Source organism: Odocoileus virginianus, chromosome 16 (genome assembly GCF_023699985.2).
Source record: "Odocoileus virginianus isolate 20LAN1187 ecotype Illinois chromosome 16, Ovbor_1.2, whole genome shotgun sequence".
NCBI lineage: Eukaryota > Metazoa > Chordata > Mammalia > Artiodactyla > Cervidae > Odocoileus > Odocoileus virginianus.
Window position 1 is genome coordinate 2055321 of NC_069689.1, and position 26790 is coordinate 2082110.

Consider the following 26790-nt stretch of genomic DNA (forward strand, 5'->3'; position numbering starts at 1 on the left):
TAACATTTGGTAAGCATGTTTTTTGTTCAAGAAATTTTTCAATTAACAGTATAGTAAATCTTTATAGTATTTGTCCATAATACAACCAACAAAAATTAGATCATTAAATTCATTATTTCATTTATTTCTAAACTGATCTTTATTATTTCATTCCTTCCACTGATTTTGAGCTGCATTTTTTCTTTTTCTAGTTCCTTTAGGTGAGAAGTTAGATTGTTTGTTTATTTTGTTGTTGATTTGTTTCTTGAGGTAGATCTGTATTGCTATGAACTTTTCTCTTAGAACTGCTTTTGCTGCATCCCATAGATTTTGATATGTCAGGTTTCTGTTTTCATTTATCTCTAGATTTTTTTTTATTTCTTCTTTGATTACTTTGTGATCCATTGGTTGTTCAGTAGTGAGTTCTTTAATCTCCATGTGTTTGTGTTTTTTTTCCTATTTTTTTTTCTTGTGATTGTCTTCTAGTTTCATAGCACTGTAATCAGAGAAGGTGCTTGAGATGATTTCAGTCTTCTTGAATTTAGTGAGATTTGGTTTGTGATCTGATATGTGATCTGTCCTGAAGAGTGTTCCCATTTGCTTTTGAGAATTTGTATTCTGCTTTTAGATGCAGTGTTCTATGTCTGTTAAGTATATCTGGTTTAATATATCATTTAGTTTCTTTGTTTTCTTATTGATTTTTTGTCTGCATGGCCTATGCAGTGATGTAAGTAGAGTGCTAAGTTCTCTAGTATAATTACATTGTCTTCAGTTTCTAAGTTCATTAATATTTGCTTTACATCTATCATAGTGCTTCTGTGTTATGTGCATATATATTTATAAATGTTGTATCTTCTTGCTAAATTAACCCCATCATTATTATGTAATGCTCTTCTTTGTCTTTTATTGAAATCTTAGTTTTAAAATCTATTTTGTCAGAAAGTATAGCTACTCCACCTTTCTTTTCACGCCTGTTAGCCAAGGAATATCTTTTTCAACCCTTGACTTTCAGTCTCTATGTGTCTTTTCTTCTGAAGTGACTCTTGTAGGCTACATATAGATGGGTCTTGTTTTCTCATCCATTCAGCCACTCTTTGTCTTTTGATTGACAAATTTAGTCCATTTACTTTTAAAGTAATTATTGATGGATATGTACTTATCGCCCTTCTGTTAAATGTTCTGTAGTTGTTTTTGTAGTTCTTAGTTCCTTTCTTCTCTTCTGTCTTCTTTTGTGTTTTGGTGGTTTTCTTTAGTGTTATATTATTCCTTTTTCATGTTCTTTTGTGTGTGTACTATATGCTTGTTCCTTGTGGTTGCTGTAAGGTTCACATATGACATCCTATGTAAGTAGCTCCAGTTTATCTTTTTACCCCTTCCCTCTGATGTTTTATACTTTCGATGATGCATTTTATATCTTATTTTATATATCTCTTAATTAAGATTGTACATTTTAGTTACTCTTGCTACTTGTCTTTTAACTTTCATGCTTGCTTTATAAGTGATTGATTCACTGCTTTTATTATATGTTTGCCTTTTCCAGTGAGATTTTTACTTTCATGTGTTTTCTTATTATTGATTATTGCCACTTCTTTTCAGCTTAAAGAAGTCTTTTAAATATTTCTTTTAGGGCTGGTTTAGTGATGATGGTTCCTTTAGCTTTTGCTTATCTAGGAAATCCTTGATCTCTACTTCAATTCTGAATAATAACCTTATTGGGTAGACAGTTTTGGTTGGAAATTTTTCCTTTTCAGCACTTTGAATATGTCATGCTACTTCCTTCTGGCTGAAGGAAGTTTTTACTGAAAAATCTGCTAAAAACCTTATGGCATTTCCCTCATATATAGCAAGTTGTTTTTCTCTTGCTGCTTGTAGGATTCTCTCTCTATCCTTAACTTTTGCCATTTTAATTGTAATGGATCTTTGTGTATGTCTCTTTGGCTTGAGCTTATTTGGAACTCTCTGGCCTTGCAGAACCTGAATGTCTATTTCTTTCCTCAGATTAGGGATATTTTCAGTCACTCTTTCTTCAAATAATTTTTTTGTTTTTTTTCTTTCTCCCTTCTTCTAGGAATTCAAGATTAATAAATGTATTTCCCTCACCTATGGGCAATGGACTTTATTGTTTTTGCATGAGTTTTCAGGTCTAGTGAATTTATGCATGAGCCGTTTAAGACTATATTTTTTATTCTGTAGTTTTTCTGGGCATATTCTCTGTTGATTTTCAAAGCCAGTTCTTTGCAGGACCTAGGAGTTGGTTTGCTTGATATGGAGCTTGAATCTCTTGCTCCTGAGGGAAATGATTTGTTCCTTGATGATCCCTCCCAATTGTGATTCACTGAGTCTGGAGTGTGGGTTTTTTCCTTGGTGAGACTGTGTCTCTATCTGTCTTCACAATCTCTTGCTGTTCTTTTATCCTTTGTTGAGGCTGTTCTGTTTATCCAGTTTTTAGGTCCCTTTCTGTTGGAATTATTCCATATGTAGCTGTAGATTTGTTGTGTTCATTAGAGGAGGGGAGTTTAGAATCTTCCTACACCTCCACCTTCAACCCTCAATGTAGAAAAAATTGGAAAAATATAGAATAAGTGAAAAAGAGGAAATGTTCCTCTACCATCCAGGGACAACTGGTACTAATAATTTGTTGCCTCACCCCACCTCTTTACTGACATCATACTGTTTATTGTAGAGATATCATTAATGTATCAGATTAGTCAGTTCAGTAAGCTGGTCATGCTGTGAGAAGCATGCAAGGCTAAGACTGGCTGAGGAGACAGTACATTCATGCTCTATAGGAGGTTCTTTTCATTTAGAGGAATTGGTGTATTTCTCTTTTTCATGTTGCTAAACTAAATTTAAATAACTTCACAAGCATGTTTGAAGCATCTCTGCTTTTTATAATTTTATATCCTTTTTTTTTCTGATAACATTTTCTCATATCAGAAAATCCTACATATATTCCCTCCCTTTTGAACCTCCCTCCCATCTCCCTCCCCACCCCACCCCTCTAGGTTGATACAGAGCCCCTGTTTGAGTTCCCTGCATCATACAGCAAATTCCCGTTGGCTATATATTTTACATATGGTAATATAAGTTTCCATGTTACTCTCTCAATACATCTCACCCTCTCCTCCCCTCTCCCCATGTCCCTAAGTCTTCAATATAAAAAAATTTTGAGCTGTTTTAGTCTTGTTTTTCTTACTATGTCTTCAAATTCCAGTTTATATTTTCCACTTACGGCACATCAGTTCAGACTAGCCGTGTTTCAAGTGCTCTGTAGCCACATGTGGCTAGTATTAGCACAGTCCTAGACCATATAATTTTCTCCATAAGATGTGATAAAATAGCACTTTCCAGGTACTCTACAAGGGGGTTAAAGAGAAGAAAGCAGCAAAGCAGGGTTGCACTGTGGATGTTGAGCACTCACTTTGGTGCCTCATGAAATTTTAAAACTTTGCCTCAATGAAATTACACATTCTTGTATTTATGGATCTTCATGTTATACATGCTAAGTTGCTTCAGTTGTGTCTGACTTTTTGTGACCTTGTTGACTAGCTCACCAAGCTCCTCTCTCCATGGGATTCTCCTGGCAAGAATACTGGAATGAGTTGCTGTGCCCACTTCCAGGGGATCTTCCCAACCCAGGGATCAAACCTGTGTCTCTTAAGTCTCCTGCATTGGTAGGCTGGCTGTTTACCACTAGTGCCACTTGGGAAGCCCTCATGTTACACAATAATGTTAAATTTGTAGTCATCCAAAGGTTTGCTAGATGTAATACTTGAAGTTAATTCTCAGATAGTCAATAAAATCAATTCCTACTAAGGATTTTGGATAACAAAGAGTTTGCATGAGTTTAAGACCTGAGGAGAAATAAATTTTTATTAATCATGTACAGAAAACCTTTATGAAGTCAGTAACAAAGACATATACACATGTATGTATTACGTATGGACGTGTAACTTACATATCTATGTACACACACATATATACACATTTATTGTAATCCTTATCATAATTTTTAAGGAACAGTAGCAATTAAAATCATTCTCTTCTTTCTAAAATGAATTTGTGACATGATAAGAAAGGTGTGGCATGATCAGGAGGCTAGTGGTATAAATTGAATATATAAAGTAGAATATTGAAAATGCTTTGCTTTTAATTTGTGATCATGGGGAAAAAATTCCTTAACATCTATAAGCTTTTATTTTGTTTTGTAAAATGGAGATAATCCTGCTCTTTTTTCTCAATCTGATTTTTATTATCAAGTTGGATGAAGGAAGCCTGAAGGGACATACTTATTCATTTATAAATGAATATTGAATAAACATGCTAAATATTGAATACAAAAGTTGAATGTATTTATAAGAACTTTCTAAACTGAGAGTCCTACAAATGGAAACTACTGGACTTGATTTGTATTTTCTTCTTATTTAAGGTGTTTACTGGAATGTGAGAAGTATAGTAATATTTGCCTTGTACAAACCATAGATAGGATTGCCTGTTGTGGTTGTATTTTTCTTTACCATTAATATTTTATCAGATTTTATCTTAAACATTAGCTATATGTCTAAATTCTAGGGATTCCCTGGTGGCTCAGGGGTAAATAATCCGCTTGCCAGTGCAGGAGACACAGGTTTGATCCCTGTCTGCGAAGATCCCACATGCTATGAAGCAGCTAAGCCCAGGTGCCACAGCTACTGAGTCTGTTGTCTAGAACCTGGGAGCTGCAACTACTGAAGTCCGCACACCTAGGGCCCATGCTCCGCAACAAGGGAATCCACTGCAGTGAGAAGCCCACACACTGCAATTAGAGAGTAGCTCCCTCTTGCCACAGCTAGAGAAAAGGCCGCACAGCAGCGAAGACCCAGCACATCACTCCCCCGAAAAAAGTTCTAGCACTTTAGCATCTTTACATCTGTTAATAGTATATATGCAGTTAGAAATTTTGTTGTTATTGTGAGATAGACATGACTTTACTGTACCCAATCTTAAAGCTCATCCTGATCGAGACGCAAATGCAAGCTCATTGGATGCCAAAATTGTTTTGGAAGCAAAGTAGCAATATATAAATAACTTTCTGTAACTGCACACTTACTTGGTCATCTGTAGCAATTGAAAATTTGGATATTTCCCATTTTTAGGGTACATTTCCCCATTTTTAGAGATATTTCTCATTTTTAGGGTATATTCATTTTTTTCTATTAGGAATGAAATAAGCAAGCTGCCTGTGAGATAACGTGTGTAGTATGACATATGCCTTGTTGTTTCCTGGGTGTAAGTGAGGAACTTTAGGGGAGAAATTGAATGTTGGCAGTGTACTAGGACACTGTGAACTAAATGATACTGTCTGAAAGTAGTTGGCATACTTTTCTGTTTTTATTATATTCTCCCACTTCTACCTTCACCTCAAACCTTCGAGTATCTTTGGATATTTGGAACAGAAAGATAATCCAATCATACTTGATTTTTTTCCCCCGTTTTTCTTCACATGATGGTAAATATTTAAAAGTTTTAGTGAGAAGAAATATAGTAGGTATTATTAAAAGGTATGTGCAGTAATACTGTAGAACACTTGGCCAAATGAAAAATGAGTGATCTGTTGATTAAATGAAATGATTTGCCTCAGTATAAGGCAGGGAAGAGATAACTTGCTTCTTCTCTTCCCTTGTTGATCTTTTTCCCCTGATGGCTAGAAGTGCATTTTTAAAGCAATTCTGATATGCAAAATTCTCTGCTTATTTCTATTCCATTCTAAATTTTACTTTTTGGTACTGTGCTCTGGCACATGGGAAAGAGGGTTGAAATCTTGTCCTTTTTCTTTAATTTCATTTCTTATGTATCTTGCATCTGCTCATTCTTAGATTAGAAAATACTAACAATACTTGGTTAAAATAAGAAGTTCATTTCATGACTACTTGTTGTAATCTAGTCCTGAATAGTTGTGTTTTTTTTTTTTAATTAGACCCTTAAAAATTCCAATCTAGATCAGCAGAAGTTCCCAATATCAGTAAACTAGCGTATTTAGTATATACCAAATTGTAGCTCATGCATTTGACAATATGTTCTGCATTAAGTTTTGGCTCTTTGATGTTAGTGTCTGACTGATGGGAGTTCAAATGAATAATAATCTGTGAAAAATAAAAAAAATATGTTCCTAGCTGATTTGGGAATGTAGTTGAGCCATTAGCTACAACTTTTGCTTTGAGTTTTTAAAGAAGCAAAAAAGGAAAATGATTTTAGTTTCATGAACTAGTTCTTTTCAAACCCTTAACAGTTATCTTATGACTAGAGCAGGTTGACTCTCATGGTGATATTTCTATTTCTGGTCCTTAGATATCATTTCTGAGAAGATATTGAAAGAGTAAGAAAACAATATATTCTTAGGGTTTAAGCACTACAGTTGAACTCCTGCTTGAATTGACAGCAGATTGAACTGTTCAGAGGAAAAGAAATGGTATGTATATATAGCAAAACTTTTCTCTAGGGAAGAAAAAAGAGATGCTCATTTTTATAAGATGATTATTTTGGAGACAATAGTTTGCAGTTTGAGGATATTGTGAACTGTTAATCTGTAAAGCATATTTATAATAAATGAATTGCGGGTTATATATCAAAGCGATTTTTATAGTGTCTAACCTAGTTCTGGGTTTCCCTGGTACCTTAGCTGGTGAAAAATCTACCTTCTATGCATGAGACTCCTGTTCAATTGCTGGTTCGGGAAGATCCCCTGGAGAAGGGATAGGCTACCCACTCCAGTATTCATGGACTTCCCTTTTGGCTCTGATGGTAAAGAATATGCCTGCAATGTGGGGAAACTTGTATTCAGTCCCTGGGTTGGAAAGATCCCCTGGAGGAGGGCATGGCAACCCACTCCAGTATTCTTGCCTGGAGAATCCCCATGGACAAAGGAGCCTGGCAGGCTACAGTCCATGGGGTTGCAAAGAGTTGGATATGATTGAGTGACTAAGCACAACCTAGTTCCAATGCCTTAGAATATTTTGAAAAATGTCAAATATTTTGAAAATAGTATAGGATTTCTTTCTCTGATCTACTCCTTTTAGAGTTTAATTTTTCCAAGTTCTTGCCACTTATTATATAAGTATTTTGTTGTGTCTAAATGTTATTTCACATTTCTCCAAAGAAGACATGCAGATGGCCAAAAAGCACATGAAAAGATGTTCAACATTGCTAATTTGTAAAGAAATACAAATCAAACCTACAATGAAGCATCACTTCACACCAGTCAGAATGGTCGTCTTTAAAAAGTCTACAAACAATCAATGCTGGAGAGGGTGTATGTAGAAAAGGGAGCCTTCCTACACCATTGGTGGCAGTGTAAATTGGTACAGCCACCTCAGAGAACAGTATGGAGGTTCCTTAAAAAACTAAAAACAGAGCTACCTTATGATCCAATACTCCTGGGTATATAGCTGTAGAAAACCATGCTTTGAAAAGATAGCACCCCAGTGTTCATTGTAATGCTCTTTACAATGGCCAAGCTTTGGAAGCAACCTAAATGTCTGTCAACAGATGAATAGATAAAGATGCAGTACACATATATAGTGGAATATTACTCAGTCATAAAGAAGAATGAAATAATGCCATTTGCAGCAACATGGATAGATTTAGAGATTATCATATTAAGTGAAGTAACTCGAGGTATCATATAATATCACTTATATGTGAAATCTAAAGGCAATACAAGTGAACTTACTTACAAAACAGAAACAAATGCACAGACATAGAAAATAACCTTATGGTTGCAAAGAGGGAAAGTGAGGGGAGGGATAAATTAGGAGGGTAGGATTAACATAACATACTACTGTATATAAAATAATCAACAGGAACCTACTATATAGCACAGGGAACTCTACTCAATATTCTGTAATAACCTATATGGGAAAAGAATAAAATATATGTATATGTACAACTAAATTGCTTTACTGAACACCTGAAACTAATACAACATTGCAAAATCAACTATATTCCAACATAAAATAAAAATTATATTAAAAATGCTATGTTATTTATTCTGACTATTCAAACAGGATTGCTTCTTTCTGTAGGAATGTTAAGTACAAAATACCTAATAATGGATGTTTATCTGGCTTTAGAGACAGTTTAGAAATTTTTAAAAATTAAACAATAGATGAATAATATCAGAAATTTAAGTGATGCAGCAATATATATAGAAAAACAAGCCAAATTTCTCCTGCATATCTCTCCCTTTCTTTATTTGTCACCTAGGGTTAACCACTGCAGTGTTTGATATCCAGATCTTTTATTCTGTGTGTGTGTGCAGTCTTATTTTGTCTCTGTATTTTTAACATATCGCATACATTGTTCTGCGTTCAGTCCTCCATGTCAATATGGAATATCTTTTTCATGTCAGTACATATAGTTTTAAGTTATTCTTTAACTGCTACGCAGTATTCCTTAGCATTGAGTGGTAGTTTAAGTTTATTACATTTTTAAAAAAATTAAAAATACTGCTCTTGGAATAGACCCATTATGCACAGGCTTAGAGCTTTTAATCTGCAAATGGTGAAAACCATTATATTTCTCTGTTTTTGTTTTCTATGTATGCAGAACACATTAAATTTTTTAAAAAAATCAGAATTGTGAGAAGAAGCAAAAATTGATTAATCCATAGTTGGATTATTTCAACTTGTTTTTAAAAATGCCCAGATTGTGTCATACTGTTTTAGGTACATGATTTAATGTCATTGAAATTGACTTACACTTGTGTCACTGAGTTCCCACATGGAGTTGAGAAGAACAAAAAAGATTACAGTTTTTCTGTGGTGAGACAGGATGGATAAAAGCAGCTTATATCTAAGCTATACACATCTTCATTGATGAATGTGACCAGAAAGCCCATCCATGAAGGTAGGAGCCCTGTATTTTCCTGTTTAGTGTTAGATCCCCTGCATGTCTAGCATGATAAAACACAAAGATGTATGAATGAGTGAATGAGTGCATAAATGCCACATATATGAAGCATGTCAGTCTTTGAGCCATGAGTTGAAAATAACCAGGCAGTTAGGGCTGCAGAGGTTGGCCTTGAATTGAATTGGTATTAACACATCTATCATGCTGAGCACTTAAGCTTTTTAGTAAATTATCAGAAATTTGAGTTATTTTGCTCTCCTATTATGCTTAACTTTCTTTTATAAGTATTGCTTCTGTTTTTTCATGTGGATTAGCATTATCTAACTTATTACCTAAGTTAGTTTTACTTAGGTAGACTTTGGCCAAACCATTCAAAGTGAACAGTCATGGTGAGTAGTTTTTGGTGTGTCTCCCACCAGTAGTTCCTATTTTAATTATTTGTATATTAAGGATGATTGCTGTTTTTAGCAATCTAAAACTAAAGTTCCTAAGTTTTTGAGTGCTTGCTTTCTAATGGGGCTGGTGCTAAATGCTGGGATACAAAATGAAATGCCATCTTTGCCTTCCTGTATCTCCGTGCCCAGAGAACACAAGAATGAGAGGGTGTCTGTTGCATGGCAAGTACGATTGTAGAGGTGCGTGCTGTACAGGCTTTTGTGAGTGGCATCAGTTTGGCCATTCTGAGATGGAGATATCTGTAGTCCTGGAGATGAAACTATCTAATGCTTCGTCATATCTCACCTTCTGGCATTCTTACTTAAGGAGAACCTGTAGGTGAATAACCAGTTTTTAGTATGTGTGTGGTATTCTTCCTCCCTCTATTTCTTGTGTATTATCTGCTCTGTTTGAACAAAGGACTATGAACCATATCTGGCCCCAGCTTCCACCTGCTGTTGGAAAAAGACCTCTTCTTAAATTTCTTTGATGTCATCTGTCATCCTTTTTCCTTGTATTAGTTTGAACACTGATACTAACATTGTCAGGATACGGCAGAACTTAGGATTCTTTGCTAGTGATTTCCTTTTTCTATTTTGGGAGTAGGTTCTAAAAAGAGATAAACAACCCAAGCTTCTATGTCTTTGTCCTTTCCTTTTCTCTCTTTAGGAACTTGTAGGTGGGAACTGTTTTCCTAGCCTGAGGCAGAAACAGTGCCATCCAACTACATTGCTTTCATTTCAAGTTGGCATCAGCTTTGGCAGTAGTGCAATAGTTTGGCCTGGTTTTCTTAAGTTGTAGTTGAAAAGATTCCAGCATTCCTGCCATTCAGAGTAAATAATGCCCCCCTACATCTTTTCCTCACATCTTTTTTTCCACCGAGAATTTAGGGTGGTGCCAGCACCTTTCCCTCTTGTATTTGGAGTTGACCTTTATAGGTCCATATAGACCCATGTTTCTGTGACACTAGAAAATGAGCTCCATGATTGTGAGACCTCTTGTTTACAGGTGTATTCCAGCACTTAGAATACTGCCTGGATAGTATGTGAACAACCCTACCCAGAAGACTGAGTGACTCTTGAATGCACAGAGCTTTTCAGAGCAAGGGATTGTGTTCCTGTTCTTCTTGTGAAGCTTTGTTCATTCCTTATGGTCCAGCAATAGTGTTATAGGGCTGGGCTGCCTCATAACCAATGTTGTTTGCTGGGCTACTAAGAAAATTCCTATTGCTCAGCTTATCCAAGGATAAGGGGAGAGGTTCTAAATGAAGTTTTCTTCTGGGCCCGTGGGCTTGGAATCCAAGGTCCCTGTGACATTAAACTAAATTCCTGGTAGAAGACTTTAGGGAGCCAGCTTTTTGGATGTATCCACAGAGGCAGAAGTTATCTTTTCAACTGTGCCATCAACTTGATTGTGCAGCGTTTCTGGAATTACCCAGGATACCTGTCTACTTGGTCATGTCCTAGCAAAACTGAGAAGCAGTTTTTGTGTTTAAGAACTAAGGATCTGGAACCAGACCTCCTTATTGGAATCTTGCACTGTCATTTCTCTTACGTGTAATCTTTAGCAAATTACTTATTTTGTGTCTCAGTTACCTTATCTGTAAAATGGGAATAAAATAGTACCTAATTCATAATGTCATTTGAGGATTAATATAGGCAAAGGGCTTAGAACTTAGCCTGGTATATAGCGCCAATGTTCAATAAATTTTAATATTTACTTATCTGATGCTGAGAAAAATTCATACCAATTTTACTCATTTTCATTCTAATGCGCTTTCCTGAAAAGGGTGAGAAGGCACAGAGGTGCTGCTGACATTCTGAGAATCTCACTCAGGGGCCGTGTGGGGGCGTGTGGGGGCAGGAGGTGTGTGTGGGGGCATGTGGGGGGGTGTGGGGGTTTGTGGGGGTCCATGGTGGTGTCTTGAGCAAATGATGGCACATAGCATCAGCTTCTGATACCCTCATCTACCAGCATGTGTAAGGTGGAAAACAGAACCTTTGATCTAGAGAGCTCTAATTATCCCCACAGTAGGCCATGCTCAATTTGACAGTGTCATGATTTTTAATATTTGAAAGTTCCAGAATCGCTACTCTGGGATGTAACCCTTTTTCTACCTCCCTCGTGCTTTTGCTATACAGTTGAGTGAATATGATGCTCTGCTTCCCACGCAGATACCCAAATAGCTCAGACTGCTGAAATATTAGGTATTTTACTGTCAGCACATAACTTATATTACTGGATGTTTGAAATTTTCACTGTTACCTGGGTCTGAATTTCAGCTCTGCTAGGCTTCAGGGTTTTTTGGTTAGTTTTGTTTGTCGAATAGGATAAAAGTATCCAACCTCATAGGATTGTTGTGAGAGTTAACGATGAATAGAAAACACTTAGCATAGTTTGCATACTGGTATGGAGTAAGTCTCAACTATTAATTGCAAAATTAGTATCTATCAACATCATCACTATGGTTGTTGTTCCATGTTTCAAATCAGCAGTGAAATGCACACTCGCACTAATCATTTCTGCTTGAAATTGGGAGACTAAATGAAATGTAGCAGCTCTCTGCTTGACATGTACTGTAGCCTTGCTTTTATAGTCAAGATTATACTGTCCTCAAGGGTGTATCGATACATAGAGGGATTCTAGAACACAGTAAACCCTGAGAGTTGGCTTTCCTGGTCCTGTGTTCCAGCTCCTTTCTGCCCAAATGTCATAGGCCATATTTCCATTACACACTCCACTTGATGGCTTCACCATTAAAATTGCAGTAATGTGATTTGTATTTTGTTCCTGAATTGAGGCCAGAATTAGGAAGTACATCCAGTGCTTTTGGTAGCAAATTTCTGTAATGGCCTATGAGATAATTACTTTGATAATAGCATAACACATTTTTTATGTATAAGCACCAGTTTATTAAATGTTGTTTACCACTTATCATCCTAGATTTGCTACATTTCTTTTTCTTCAATTTGAAAAACATCCCTGTGTGATGAGTGATATTATCTCCCATTTACAAATAAGAAAATGGGGTCTCAAAAAGGTTAAACAGTTTGTCTTAAGATTGCACAGCTATTTAGTGAGGCAGAGTTGATTCAGTCCACAAATTATTCTTTTTCCTCCAGAGGTAGAAATTTGAATCTTAAAGATGAGGGTCAAAATATCTCCTATAGAAGCTTATAAATGGTATGGCTAAATAAAAATAGTAGGTAAAAGAAAGTAAATGGGTGGAAAGAAAGTGTGAAGAAGGTTAAGTTGATATTGTGGATCAATTATAAAAGATAGGAAGCAGAAAACGTCATTAAAGCACTTTTCATATTGAAATACTTAGAAGGCAGTTATCTTGTCTGATGGAGAATTTTTTTATTTTGATAGTGTCACATTTTTAACTTGGAGATTCAGAATTAACTTCAAAATAGATCTAGAACAGAGGGTGAAAATAATATCAGTGGAAAGGAGAAAGTGGAAATAGAAATATGTGTATTTAACAGAAAAGTGAGGGTTTGCCTGGTGGTCTGGTGGTTAAGAATCCACCTGCCAATGCAGGGGACATGCGTTTGATCCCTGGTCCAGGAAGATCTCACGTGCCCTGGAGCAGCTAAGCCAATCCACCACAATTACTGAGCCAGCACTGTAGAGCCTGTGAGCTGCAACTACTGAAGCCTGTGTGCCTAGAGTCTGTACTCCACAACAAGAGATGCCACCACAATGAAAAGTCCACATTCCGCAACTAGAGAGTAGCCCCCGTTTGCCACTACTAGAGAAAGCCCTCATGCAGCAACAAAGACCCAGTGCAGCTAAAAATCAGTAAATAATAAGTAAATAAAATAAATCTTTTTTAAAAGAGAAAGGTGATCAATGTAAGATGTGTCGAGATAAAGATATATGAGCTAAGTGGGGGTTTAATGTAGATATGGTTCAGAGAAGGCAAATTGCAAACATTCTTTGATTCAGGGAGAGAAGATTCAGATAAACATTCTTGAGTTTGTTGCCATAGTACTAAATTATATCTTTCTAGAAATGATATCCCGATGTGAAGCTTCTGTCTTTTATTTGGAATTTGTTTTAAACAGGGAGCAAGGAGGTAAGCACTGATTACTGCAACTATATGAAGAGGTATTTGTAATACACTTAAGGGTTCAGAAGTGAATTTCATTAGCTGTATGTTAGCATGTCATATCTGTCACTCTGAGGCTTTAGCTTTTACTCAGGAGGCCCACCTTCCTCATTTAACATTTTCATGTGTTTAAACCCCAGAAAGAGGCTCAAATTGTACATCTTCAATTTACTTATCTCCAGCTGCATACAGTTAAGATGTATGAAATATACCCACTTGCTAACATTCACTTCCAGGGGATAAACTGACCTTACCTTCCTTTCCCATCAACAAGCTATTTTCTGGCTTCTGGGTTTGTCAGAGAAGTGCTTGTCTACGTAGCCTCTCTGGCACCAAAATACTGAGGTCACTTTTGATTCATCAATCCTCATCTTTGAATCTTGCCCCAAGTCTCATAGTTGTTCCTTTGGAATGTGTAGTCTGTCCCTTTCTCTTAATCACTACTAATTGAATTTTTCCTTTTTTCCCAGTGAAGTTAATTGTTTTTTGATTTTCAAGGATTCCCATAAGGCTTTCCAAGTAATTTTTGAAAGACATCTTTTTTTTGGCCTTAGTTGTTTCATCTTAAGTTTTGCTGCTGGAGTATGTCACTGGAGAGTTAGCTCCCCGTTTGAACCGTTTAATTTCTGTTAGAGGAGGAGACCACAGGCATGACATTAGTCAGAGGTGGCATAAGAGGAGTAGAAAACTTCAGCTACTAACAGTAATAAAGGCACTTCCCTTATGTTATTGTTTTGAATTTGAACAACGAAGTAATCTGTTTTGCAAGAAACCAAAGGTAAGATATGTTTGAAGACAAGTATGTGTAGCTTATCATGAGGGAGTTTCTACCTTACAAAATTGTTTTTGGAGCAAGCTATGTGTATTTACACCTGAGCAATGAATATCCAGTTATCTGAGAAGATGGTAAAGTATATGACCATTTTATTTTAAAAGCATTGATGTACGTAGGGACTGTCATACAGTGTGAAGTAAGTCAGAAAGAGAAAAAAAATAACATATAGGTATGGAATCTAGAAAAATGGCATAGATGATCTTATTTGCAAAGCAGAAATAGAGACACAGACATATAGACATCAAGCAGGGGGAAGGGCCAGTGGGATGAATTAGGAGATTGGAATTTACATATATACACTATTGATACTGTGTGTAAAATAGATAATTAATGAGAACCTACTGTATAGCACAGGGAACTCTACTTAGTGCTCTGTGGCGACCTAAATTGGAAGGAAATCCAAGGAAGAGAAGATATATGTATACATACGGCCAGTTCACTCTGTTGTACAGCAGAAACTAACACAACTTTGTAAAATGACTATATTCCAATAAAAATTAATTTTAAAAACTGAAAAAAGTGTTGATGTGTGTTTGTTTTCAAGAAGAAAGAATTTTTTTAATATAATTTATTAATTTAAGGGGTCAATGTCTTTGTAGAATAGGTTACAAGGAATATCATTAGGACTTAATGGCAGTTTTCTCGTCGGAAATACTAAAAAGAAGAAGATAATTTTTGTTGGCAGCTTAGCTTATGTTGAGAACATAGCAACAATTTAGAAGTACATTAGGAATGTTTACTAATTTATATGTCAGTACTCATGCCTGGAAAATCCCATGGATGGAGGAGCCTGGTAGGCTGCAGTCCATGGGGTCGCTAAGAGTCGGACACGACTGAGCGACTTCACTTTCACTTTTCACTTTCATGCATTGGAGAAGGAAATGGCAACCCACTCCAGTGTTCTTGCCTGGAGAATCCCAGGGATGGGGGAGTCTGGTGAGCTACCATCTATGGGGTCCCACAGAGCTGGACACGACTGAAGTGACTTAGCAGCAGCAGCAGCAGCATGTCTGCAGTTTGTTCAGAGTCAACAAGTTGACTATGTCTTGTTCAGGTAGGATTCTTTAAACATTGTTGGTAAAAGACTCTTTCCCCACCCCTGACTTCCAGTATCTTTATATTGTGCAACAAACTATACATGACTTTTCAGTTGAGGTATGTATTAGGCACTGAGTTCAGTAGGAATCTAGACAAAGCGGTATGATGGAAAAGTGGTCCTGCAGATAGTCCGACACGAAGGATGGCTAACTATAGACATGAGGAAAGCTACGCTTCTCTCTTGGCTTTGGTTTCCACTTTGTAGTATAAGAATTAAACTGAGGACCCTTCTAGCACTGAATCTTTTAGTTTTTGTGGTGCCATTCAAATCCCTTTTGAGGTAATTTCTTGGAGAGGAGGTGTTTGATTTTTGCTTTTTCTGTTCTCTCAAAGCCAGCCTAAATGTTCTGGGATTTTGGAACTTTTCCCCACCTCTGACTGAAGTTGCGTGACCTACACAGTTACTGAAACTGAGCTGTGACCACAGTATTAGCTTTGTGCTACCAACAGCATTTTAGAAACAGAGCAGGATTGTTCCCAAACTAAAAACCTATTATAATTCAAATGTTGATATAGAAGGGCTTCAAACACTTTGTTTTACATAGAACCATCGTTTAGAATATCTGGAGTGCTCATTCTAATAATATCTGCAATATAATTAGGTAATTAAGAGCATGGACACTGGAGCCATACCTCCAGGCCTGATATCTGGCTCTGGCTCTTGCTCATTTTGTGACCTTGAGCAAGTTTAATGATAGTACCTACCTAATGGATTTTATGAGGAGTATATGCCTGACCTATGGTCCTATATATGTTTAGCTGCTATTGTGTATTATTTTTTACATTCCAGAGGTTAGGCCCTCCTATGATATCTCCTTTAATCATCATAATAATCCCATGAAAGTAGCACCATCATTATCCTCATGCAGAGATGGAGGCTCAGAGACGTTAAATAGCTTGCATCACATAGGAAATAGTTGCTAGAGTCATGAAACTAGTGGGTCTTTCTGACTCATTCCAAAACCTAGGCTCCTTCCTTATTTAAATATACAGCTCTAAGCCCAGTCTTTTGAAAATTCTAAATGCCATTTATTACTCACTGGACTTTGACTTCAGAAGGCAGTTTGGTGAGACCAGAGGCCCAGGTAGCATCTGAATGCCTCTTCTATGACATGTTTTTCAGGCCTCAGGGTTTTCTCTGAAGAGTTTTCATACAGTGTGATTTGTGTTTTTTGGTGGGTTTTGTTTTTTGTTTTTTTTTTTTGGTCCATCTCCTCTGCAGACTGAGGCAGTATCAGTACCCAGTCCCAGATAGTCTTCCTATGACAGTGGTCTTGAGGAGTGTCAGGGCTGGATTAGAATGGCAACCCACTCCAGTATTCTTGCCTGAAGGATCCCGTGGATGGAGGAGCCTGGTAGGCTGTAGTCCACAGGGTTGCAAAGAGTTAGACACGACTGAGCAACTTCACTTTCTTTGCTAGGTCTGGATCCTTAACTGAGGAGAGTGAAAATTGAAACATACAAAAATAATGGCAGTGAAGGCAATAGCCTGAGCTTCACATAACGTTCTCTTTATTCACCAGATATTTATTGAATACCTAAGTATCTGACATTTTAATCTGGGGTTTAGCTCTTGGGTTTTTCACTTGAAAACTTAAACGTGGCTTTACAGTGAGACAGTACCATTGAAAATTTAACAGCATTTATTCTGTTTGCAAAAATTTAAAGTGTGTTTGTTTTAACTACATATAACCATTTTTTTCCCCTTGAAAATCCTTCAATGGCACACAAATTTGCTTCTGTCATTATTGAATTTCCTATAACAATACCATACTTGATGCTGAGTAATAGTAATTAGGGTGGTCCTGGGTGTAGACGTTTTGTGTTTTGCCATTTGAGTCAGAAGATTTTGCTTCATCTGTGTTGCTGAGTCAACTCTGCTCTGGTTCAGTATTTCAGAACAGTATCTTATACAAATGAGTTTCCACATAGTATAAATATTAAAGAGTCAGTTGCACTTAAGACGTCTTATAAGTACAGTGTTGCTTTCGTCTCATAGACAAGTAAATTGCAGAGATAATGGTGAGAGAATTTTATTCAGTTTATTTTGAAAAATTTCTGGTAGAGGTAATTTTTTTTCTGCAAAGGACTAGACAGTAAATACTTTAGGTTTTGTGGGCCATATGTTCTCTATCACAATTCATGTCTCTGTTCAACTCTGTAGATCACAAGTAGCCATGACAACACATAACTTTCAATAAAACTTTATTTATGTAGGCCTGTTTTAATACTCTGAATGGATCTGGTGGAGGGTCCAATGAAGACACTTATTTGATGAAAACAGTTTGTTTAAGCTTTTGGCAAAGTTGGCTGCCAATTTATAAAGGAGTCGCAATAGTGTTTATATAGAAATAAAAGCAGTGTTTTGAAATATCATAGCTACTAAGGACCAGTCTCACAGGAATTCTCTTTCCAAAATGGCATAATTTTGTTCTCAGTGAATGCTTATAAAAGAGTCTTGCATACTGTATTATTAATTTGGAAGCTATTACTTGTTCAGCTACATGTGCAGATTTTTAGTTTTATTTAAAAATGATAAATGGAAAATTCAATACCATTCAAGAGAGGAGAACTATTCAATACGTAGGTAGATATTTGCCAAACACATTTTGGGTTGAGTTTCTATTTTTAACTGACATACTGACTCAAGTTTGCCAAAACCTGATTGCATTTGGAAGGAAAATGGCTTTGTTGCTATTTTCTGTGCACGAGAACTTCTAAAACAGGCATCTGGCAGCAGGGAATAGTGAAGGAGAGGGCAAAAATATAATACCTTATGAGCTTGGGGTGGTTTTTTTTTTTTCCTTCAGAATGCAGTTTCAAGTCTAGTTAGGTTGTATTTTCTTTTACTTTGATCTTTAGAGTACCTAATTTATTTGCTACATTCCATATCCCCCTGAGGTAAATAAAGGAAATCCCATGTTATTACAATTAGAATGAGTTCACTGACATATCTTTATCGTTTTGTTAGAATTTAACCTTCTGATTCAAGTTGACTAATATTTTTATTTTTGATCTGTATTTTACAATGTTTAATTCTAAGTATGTTCCCTTCGGTGAGTAGTAATTCTGTTTTAGAGCAAGAGTAATGGACTTAAGGTGTACCAAATGGCTTAGAAAATGTTTTATAATAGTAATTTTACAACGACTACATTTAGACCTTAATAAGTAGATAGCATATGGACTTCCCAGTGGCTCAGTGGTAAAGAATCTGCCTGCCAATGCAGGAGGTACAGGAGACAGTTTCAATCCCTGAGTCAGGAAGACCCCCTGGAGGAGGAAATGGCAACCCACTCCTATGTTCTTTCCTAGAAAATCCCATGGACAGAGGAACCCGGCAGGCTGCAGTCCATGGGTTCACAAGAGTTGGACATGACTTTGTGACTGAGCATGTACACAAGTGGACAGAATAAGTTAACTAGATTGACCAAAGTCATCCTGAAAAGAAAAGCGACCCTCAAATGAGTATTTTATCTTAGATCACATTTTGTGCTTTTATTAGAACTGTTGATTTGGTAAAAGCCCTCCACCTAGCATTATTATAAAAACTATTTTGAACATGGGGTTGCAACAGACTTGGGGTTTGTCACCAGTGTCAGCCTATAGCTGGGTGTAGTTTTGGATGATGTTTTGTTTGAAGCTTCTGTTTTACACTGTTGACTTTGGAATGTCATGCCAGTCCAAGTCTGAATCCCTAGTAGGAAAGTTTTGAACAGGGTTCTGAAGAGCGTGGTTATCAGTTTTTGATGTATCTTTTAACAGTTATCCTTTCTAAAAGCATCAAGGAAACGTGGAATTGGATGATGCGAGTTTTAACTCTGATGTTTATTCCAAAGGCAGATATTTCCTGCTGCAGCGTGGGTGTCACTCTCTATTTAAAATAATGAAACAAACTGGTTTCATACTTCAATTTTTTTTATCATTCAGAAGCTATTGTAGGAATGCATTTTCCAAATAGATACACAGAATATTTTAAGTGAAGTTCTTTTTATAGCAGAATTAATGAATATTCATAAAAGGTTCAGTTTTTGGTCAAATTGACCCATCAAGCCTTATATGGGAAAGCTTCCATGTGTATTTAATTTCAGTTGGATTCTCTTTCCAGAATCTAATTACCACATTCTACATGTGTTTAAACCTGTCGAGTTAATAGGAAATATACTGAGGATTCTTAGATAACAAACCAAAATACAAGAAGGGGAGAAAACCTCAGCTGTACATTGTAATCGAGTGAATTGAATCCTGTTCTGCAGAAAGAACACAAAACTGGGAATTAATAATTATTTTAGTACCTATTAATATAATGTGCTAAACTAATTCACTAGTTTGAGAATTGAAATACCTCTTAAGAAGTTTGGTAGAGATGTGCATAAAGGAGCAAGCCTAATTCAGACTTGGTGTGGGTTAGGGGAGGAATGCGTTTCAGGGTCCAGAAGGAGAGATGTCAAAAAATTATTTCTAAGAGCATAAACTCAATGTAGCCATGCTGGCAGGGGAAAAGTGTTCTATGAAGAAAAGTAGAATGCCCTCAGGCATGTAGGCATGAAGTACAAAATGAAACAGGGCAAAGGCTAACAGAGTTTTGCCTAGAGAATGCACTGGTCACAGCAAACATCCTCTTCCAACAACACAAGAGACGACTCTGCACATGGACATCACCAGATGGTCAATGCTGAAATCAGATTGATTATGTTCTTTGGAGCCGAAGATGGAGAAGCTCTATACAGTCAGCAGAAACAAGACTGGGAGCTGACTGTGGCTCAGATCATGAACCCCTTATTGCCAAATTCAGACTTAAATTGAAGAAAGTAAGAAAAACCACTAGACCATCCAGATATGCTCTAAATCAAATCCCTTAGGATTATACAGTGGAAGTGACAAATAGATTCAAAGGATTAAATCTGATAGAGTGCCTGAAGAACTATGGACAGAGGTTCGTAACATTGTACAGGAGGCAGTGATTAAATTTATCCCCAAGAAAAAAAATGCAAAAAGGCAAAATGGTTGTCTGAGGAGGCTTTACAAATAGCTGAGAAAAGAGAAGCAAAAGGCAAAGGAGAAAAGGAAAGATATATCCATCTGAATGTAGAATCCCAAAGAATAGCAAGGAGAGATAAGAAAGTCTTCCTCAGTGATCAATGCAAAGAAATACAGGAAAACAATAGAATAGGAAAGACTAGAGATCTCTTCAAAAAAATTAGAGATACCAAGGGAACATCTCATGCAAAGATGGGAACAATTAAGGACAGAAAAGGTATGGACCTAACAGAAGCAGAAGATATTAAGCAGACGTGGCAAGAAGACACAGAAGATCTATACAAAAAAAGACCTTACTGACCCAGATAACCACGATGGTGTGATCACTCACCTAGAGCCAGACATCCTGGAGTGTGACGTCAAGTGGGCCTTAGGAAGCATCACTACAAACAAAGCTAGTGGAGGTGATGGAATTCCAGCTGACCTATTTTAAATCCTAAAAGATAATGCTGTGAAAGTGCTTCACTCAATATGCCAGCAAATTTGGGAAAACTCAGCAGTGACCACAGGACTGGAAAAGGTTAGTTTTCATTTCAATCCCAAAGAAAGGCAATGCCAAAGAAGTTCAGACTACCACAAGACTGCAGTACTGCAAAATTGCATTCATCTCACACACTAGCAAAGTAATGCTCAAAATTCTGCAAGCTAGGCTTCAACGGTATGTGAACTGAGAATTTCCAGATGTTCAAGCTGGATTTAGAAAAGGCAGAGGAACCAGAGATCAAATTGCCAACATCCGTTGGATTATTGAAAAAGCAAGAGAATTCCAGAAAAATGTACTTCTGCTTTGTTGACTACACGAAAGCCTTTGATTGTGTGAATAACAACAAACTGGACAATTCTTAAAGAGATGAGAATACCAGATCACCTTACCTGCCTCCTGAGAAATCTGTATGCAGATCAAGAAGCAACAGTTGGAACTGGGCAGGGAATAATGGACTGGTTCCAAATTGGGAAAAGAGTATGTCAAGGCTGTATATTGTCACCCTGCTTATTTAACTTATATGCAGAGCACATTATGTGAAATGCCGGGCTGGAGGAAGCACAAGCTGGAATAAAGAATGCAGGGAGAAATATCAGTAACCTCAAATATGTAGATGTCACCACCCTTATGGCAGAAAGCAAAGAGGAACTAAAGAGCCTCTTGATGAAGGTGAAAGAGGAGAGTGAAAAAGCTGGCTTAAAACTCAACATTCAAAAAACTAAGATCATGGCATCTGGTTCCATCACTTCATGGGAAATAGATGGGGAAACAGTGGAAACAGTGGCTGACTTTATTTTGGGGGGCTCCAAAATCACTGCAGATGGTGACTGCAGCCATGAAATTAAAAGACGCTTAACTCCTTGGAAGGAAAGTTATGACCAACCTAGACAGCATATTAAAAAGCAGAGACATTACTTTGCCGACAAAGGTCCGTCTAGTCAAAGCTATGGGTTTCCCAGCAGTCGTATATGGATGTGAGAGTTGGACCATGAGGAAAACTGAGTGCCAAAGAATTGGTGCTTTTGAATTGTGGTGTTGGAAAAGACTCTTGAGAGTCCCTTGGACTTCAAGGAGATCCAACCAGTTGATCCTAAAGGAAATCAGTCCTGAATATTCATTGGAAGGACTGATGCTGAAGCTGAATCTCCAATACTTTGGCCACCTGATGGGAAGAGCTGACTCATTAGAAATAAGACCCCACTCATTAGAACAGACCCTGATGGTGGGAAAGATTGAAGGTAGGAGGAGAAGGAGATGACAGCGGATGAGATGGTTGGATGACATCACTTGTTCAATGGACATGAGTTTGAGCAAGCTTCGTGAGTTGGTTAGGGAAGCCTGATGTGCTACAGTCCATGCATGGGGCCGCAGAGAGTCAGACATGACTGAGCAACTGAACTGAACTGAACTGATGGAGGTATGAGAATAGCTGAACACTGGGAATCTGTATGCATTCAGTAGCTATGGTGGTAAACAAGGAAGTGGAAAGTAGTGTGGTAAAGGATGAGGTTGAAAAAGATTGTTGGGCTTCAAATATTAAGGGCTTTATTTCCTAGGCAGTAGTATCATAACTTTGCCTTGACTGTGACAAGGAGTCCTTGAAGGAAGCTTAGACTGATACCTTCTTTGATTTGTTAGCTGTGTGTATTACCACTCTTACCCACTAATGTGTTAAAACAATACAACAAAGGAGGGTGGATTCTAGTTTGAAAACTGTCTTTTTCTGTTGTTATTACATTAGGAAGTTCACAAAAAAATTTCAAATTTTTTATTGTATCCAAGAGCAGAGAAAATATGAAGGTTATCTTAAAGCTCTGAGACTAGAAGTTTAAAATTCTTGTCTCCGATTCTGGTTTCCCTACTAATTTTGGCAAAGCATTTAATCTCTTTTGGTCTCATATCCAGGTCAGTTAAAATTAGGTTCTTGGACTCTTTGTTTTTGCCCCCATTCTTTTTATGTAGGTAGGGGTGGGGATAGAGGTGGTTGCCTACAAAGAAAGCAGGCAAACAAGCTAATTGCCATCAATAATGGCTAAATGAGTGATTCTGAAGTTATTCCATCTAGGGCATTTTGGCAGAAAATGTCAGGGCCGTAGGATGTTGTAATTGGAAAGGATCATTTCCTGGTGGTTGAATTTCAGGCACTGTGTAACCTTGTTAGAAAATGAAGATCTTAGGACCTCACAAGTGAACTCTTAAAGTTCCCCTTCTTCTATCAGACAAATGAAGAAAATAATAACTTGCATCTACCTTATTCCCAGGATGAACTAAATTTGTAATAGAAAGATGAAGTTTTTCGGTAATCTCAGGTTCAGTTCTTTACTATTCTATCAACCGTTGTCTCATTCTGTGTGGACCAGTTAGCATCTCATGTTGAGTTGTTCTGCTTGTTCCCATTATCTTCCAACTGCAGCCCCAGATTGTTTTGCTATGTTATTAATCTTCATTTTTAAAAAACTTTGGAGTATAGTTGATTTACAGTGTTAGATTAGTTTCAGGTATACAGCAAAGTGAATCAGTTATATTAATACATATACATATATCTACTCTTTAGATTCTTTCCTCATATAGGTCATTACAGAGTATTCAGTAGCATTCCCTATGCTATACAGTAGGTCCTTATTAATTATCTATTTTATATATAGTAGTAAGTATATGTCATTCTGAATCTCCCAACTTATCCTCTCCTTCCCTTAATCTCCTTAAAACATGATTTTTCATCATGTTATTCCCTTAATGTAAAAATCTACACAACTTTTTTTTTTTTTGGTCTATTTGAGTTCCGTAGAATCTCTGTAATAGTCTCTGAATGGGGAGAGGAAAGCTTGGGATGTGCTGAGGAATGGGGTCTGACCTAATAAATAAAACAAACTGTATTTTTAATTTGTGTTGTTTAAATAAAACTTTTTTTTATTTGACAAATGTCCTTCAATCTAAAATTACCTAATACAGAAGTCCCTCAAAGAAGTTTGTGTGTTTGAAGATAGATAGTCTTAGGTTGTTGAACATGGTGTTCCACGGTTTCCAGCAATACCCCTATCCATTTGCCATTTGTAATAGTAGGGGGAATGCCTGTCTTTGACAGAAAAACAACTGCTACTTAATAATAGTTGAGGGGCATCCCTGGTGACTCAGTGGTAAAGAATCTGCTTGCCAATGTGGGAGACTTGAATTTAATTCCTAGTCCAGGAAGATGCCACATGCCACTAGACAGCTTTGCCATGCGCCACAACTACTGAGCCTCTGCTCTCAAGCCTGGGAGCTGCAAATACTGAAGGCTGCACACCCGAGAGTCCATGCTTCCCAGCAAGGAGGCCACTGAGTGGGAAGCTCAAGCACTGCAAGTAGAGAGTAGCCCCCGCTTGCCATAACTAGAGAAAAACCTGTGTAGCAGCAAGGACCCAGCACGGCCAAATGCGTAAAATTATAATGAAAATAATTTTCTCTTATGTCTTTGACATCTGTACTGTATATCAACACATGACAAACAGAACAGGGATATAAAGGAAATTTATCTTTAAAAATCAATTATGTCCTAACTCCTATCACTTATGTCCTAACTCCTATCAATTATGTCCTAACTCCTATCAGCACTATCACTTAGTACTCACAGGATTATTGTGTTGCTGAAGTGGTGATTCTAACTGACTGGCAGGATTCAGGTACACCAGTGGCATGATGCAACCATCAGTCAAATGATTGATGAGCTTTCCCAGCCTGTATTTCTGATGGCTAGGGCAGACCCTGCCGTTGACCAGCACTAACTCCCAGGCCAGTTCTGATTTGCTTTTGCTGGAGGAAAGGGAAGGCCTACCCTTGAAAAACCAGAGTGTCAAAAAATAAAGCAAAGGCCACTGGGGCTAAAAAACAAAGCCAAACAAAATAAAAGCTGAGTTTATTCACTTGCCAGGAAAGGAAATGAAATAAAGAAATTCACTGAGGGACTTCCCTGGTGGTCCAGTGGCTAAGACTCCATGCTCCCAATGCAGGGGGCCTGGGTTCAGTCCCTGGTCAGGGAACTTGATCCCCCATGCTATAATTAAGAGTTCGCATGATGCAACTAGACATCTCACATGCTACAGAAAGATGGAAGATCCCATGTGCCACCTAGCACAGCCTAAACAAGCAAACTCATAAATAAAATACACAAGGAAATTCATTGAGTCATTGTAGAGGAAGAAAAGTCTGGTGTTTGGTTTTTTTTGTTCTATTTTGTTTTTAGATGGGTGGTAGTTCTGAGGATTGAAAACTAGCATTTTGCACAGATCTGCATATAGTTGGTTAAAACAGGCCCCATTGTTGTGACCAACATTCTGTTTTGATGTCTCCTGGATGCGGGCTGAGGTAAATGGAAACCTTTCCCCTTTCTAAGAGTTTCTAATACCCTGTTTCAAAGCCAATTAAATCTTTTATGAAGGTTCTAGACCTAACCAACCCTCTCAGAGGTCCCTGCTGGCGTGTCTAGAGTTGAGTGGGCCCTTGGCTTGGCAGTGAACAGTTTCCATTCTATACATACAGTCCAGAATATTTACAGGTAACCCCTTTATCTGCGTATGTTTGATATGGGGAACTGTGGCCTAGTGTGTTCAGTCAGGAAATAGCTTCTCATCTGCCATTCTTCCCAGAGGATACAGAACTGTCTATGTGAAGGTGTTTGATAACTGCTATTTTTATCAAGTTGTGTACATCTTGGGATATATATGTTATTTCTAGATAGTTTCTTTAATTTCTCCTTACCTTAATACTTGAAGTCTTTTACATTTTATTCTTCATTGTGCTCTTCAGGTATGACTCCCATTCTCTTATGATTTTGAAGTCCATGGAGAATGCTAATTCCGGGAACTGTCAGAAGGACAGTTTTTGCTACTTGTGGAAGGCCTTACTGTGGATGCCCATAGATCTTTGAGGTTCCATTTGAAATACGTGGATACTCAGCTACTTTTATTTCTGTGGGGGAAAGTGTGTGTATTACTTCAGATTCTCAGCAGTATTACAGGCTGCCTTTTCCTTCTTTCCTGTTTTCTAACTGAACACAGTTAATTCATTGCTAATATAACTTGTAACCCACTGGAAAGGGCTGCAGTACTTTTGGGAAAGGCCTGGTTAAGCAGTTATATCCCTTTAGAAACAGATCGACAAAGGACAGTCTCAGCTGGCCTACAGTTGTTTCTTGAAGATCAAGGAAAGATGAAGGGGGGAAAGTAAAATCCTTTGACTTGCACACAGTCCATCTCAGCAAATATGTTTTGCTTGGCTAAGGATGTGTTGATGACCTCTTTTCTATGACTGGTATGTGAATGAATTAACAGAATTCTCCTTGGTAGCAGAGATCCAGGATCTTTTTGTAGTTTGACCCAGATTTGGTCTTCAGGATCATTTAACAACATTTCAAATGTTTCTTGATTTATTTGCTTTCTAGTTGAGTTTTTGACATGTCTCTTTTCTAGGGCCAGGAAGAATTGGCAGTGTGATTTTAAAAGGATTTATTTCAACAAATAGGTATGCAATGGTATTAGCAGCCCAAAACTCACTAAGACATAAAAGGTTATTGTTACAAATTTTTATGCACAGTGGAGTTAAAAATGTAGTTTAGAATGTCAGCAGAAGGAAAGATTTTATTTTCTAATAACTTTAAACTGCAACAAATAACATACTATAATTAAGCCCTATATACTAAACTCTAATTAAATGTGGTTTGTAAGGTAAATAATAGCTTGAAATAGCAAGATTCCTGGATTTTGTACTCTATGGAAGAAGCAAGAATTTCATTTAGAACCATTTCATTTAGCCTTTGATTATAATTTGCACTGTGTGTACATATCAAAGAAAGGGAAATCACCTTTTGTAGTTTGCTAAAGAAATGAGATACTTCTTAAAACTGTTACGTGGCTGATCTTTTTGAAAGTGTAATAGGATCTAAGA

The 26790-nt window shown here is 37.2% G+C and overlaps 1 protein-coding gene across 16 annotated transcripts in view; it reads left to right on the forward strand.

Moving 5' to 3' along the window:
* The window catches only part of PEAK1 (pseudopodium enriched atypical kinase 1), a 309415-nt gene that overhangs the window by 21337 nt on the left and 261288 nt on the right, over window positions 1-26790 (forward strand). For 2 of the 16 annotated variants that reach the window (XM_070477603.1, XM_070477609.1), the window contains exon 2: window positions 6307-6427. The exons of the other annotated variants lie outside the window; for them this stretch is intronic. The gene's annotated coding sequence lies outside the window, so the exon portion shown is untranslated. The remainder of the gene's footprint in view (window positions 1-6306; window positions 6428-26790) is intronic. 16 annotated transcript variants of the gene reach the window in all.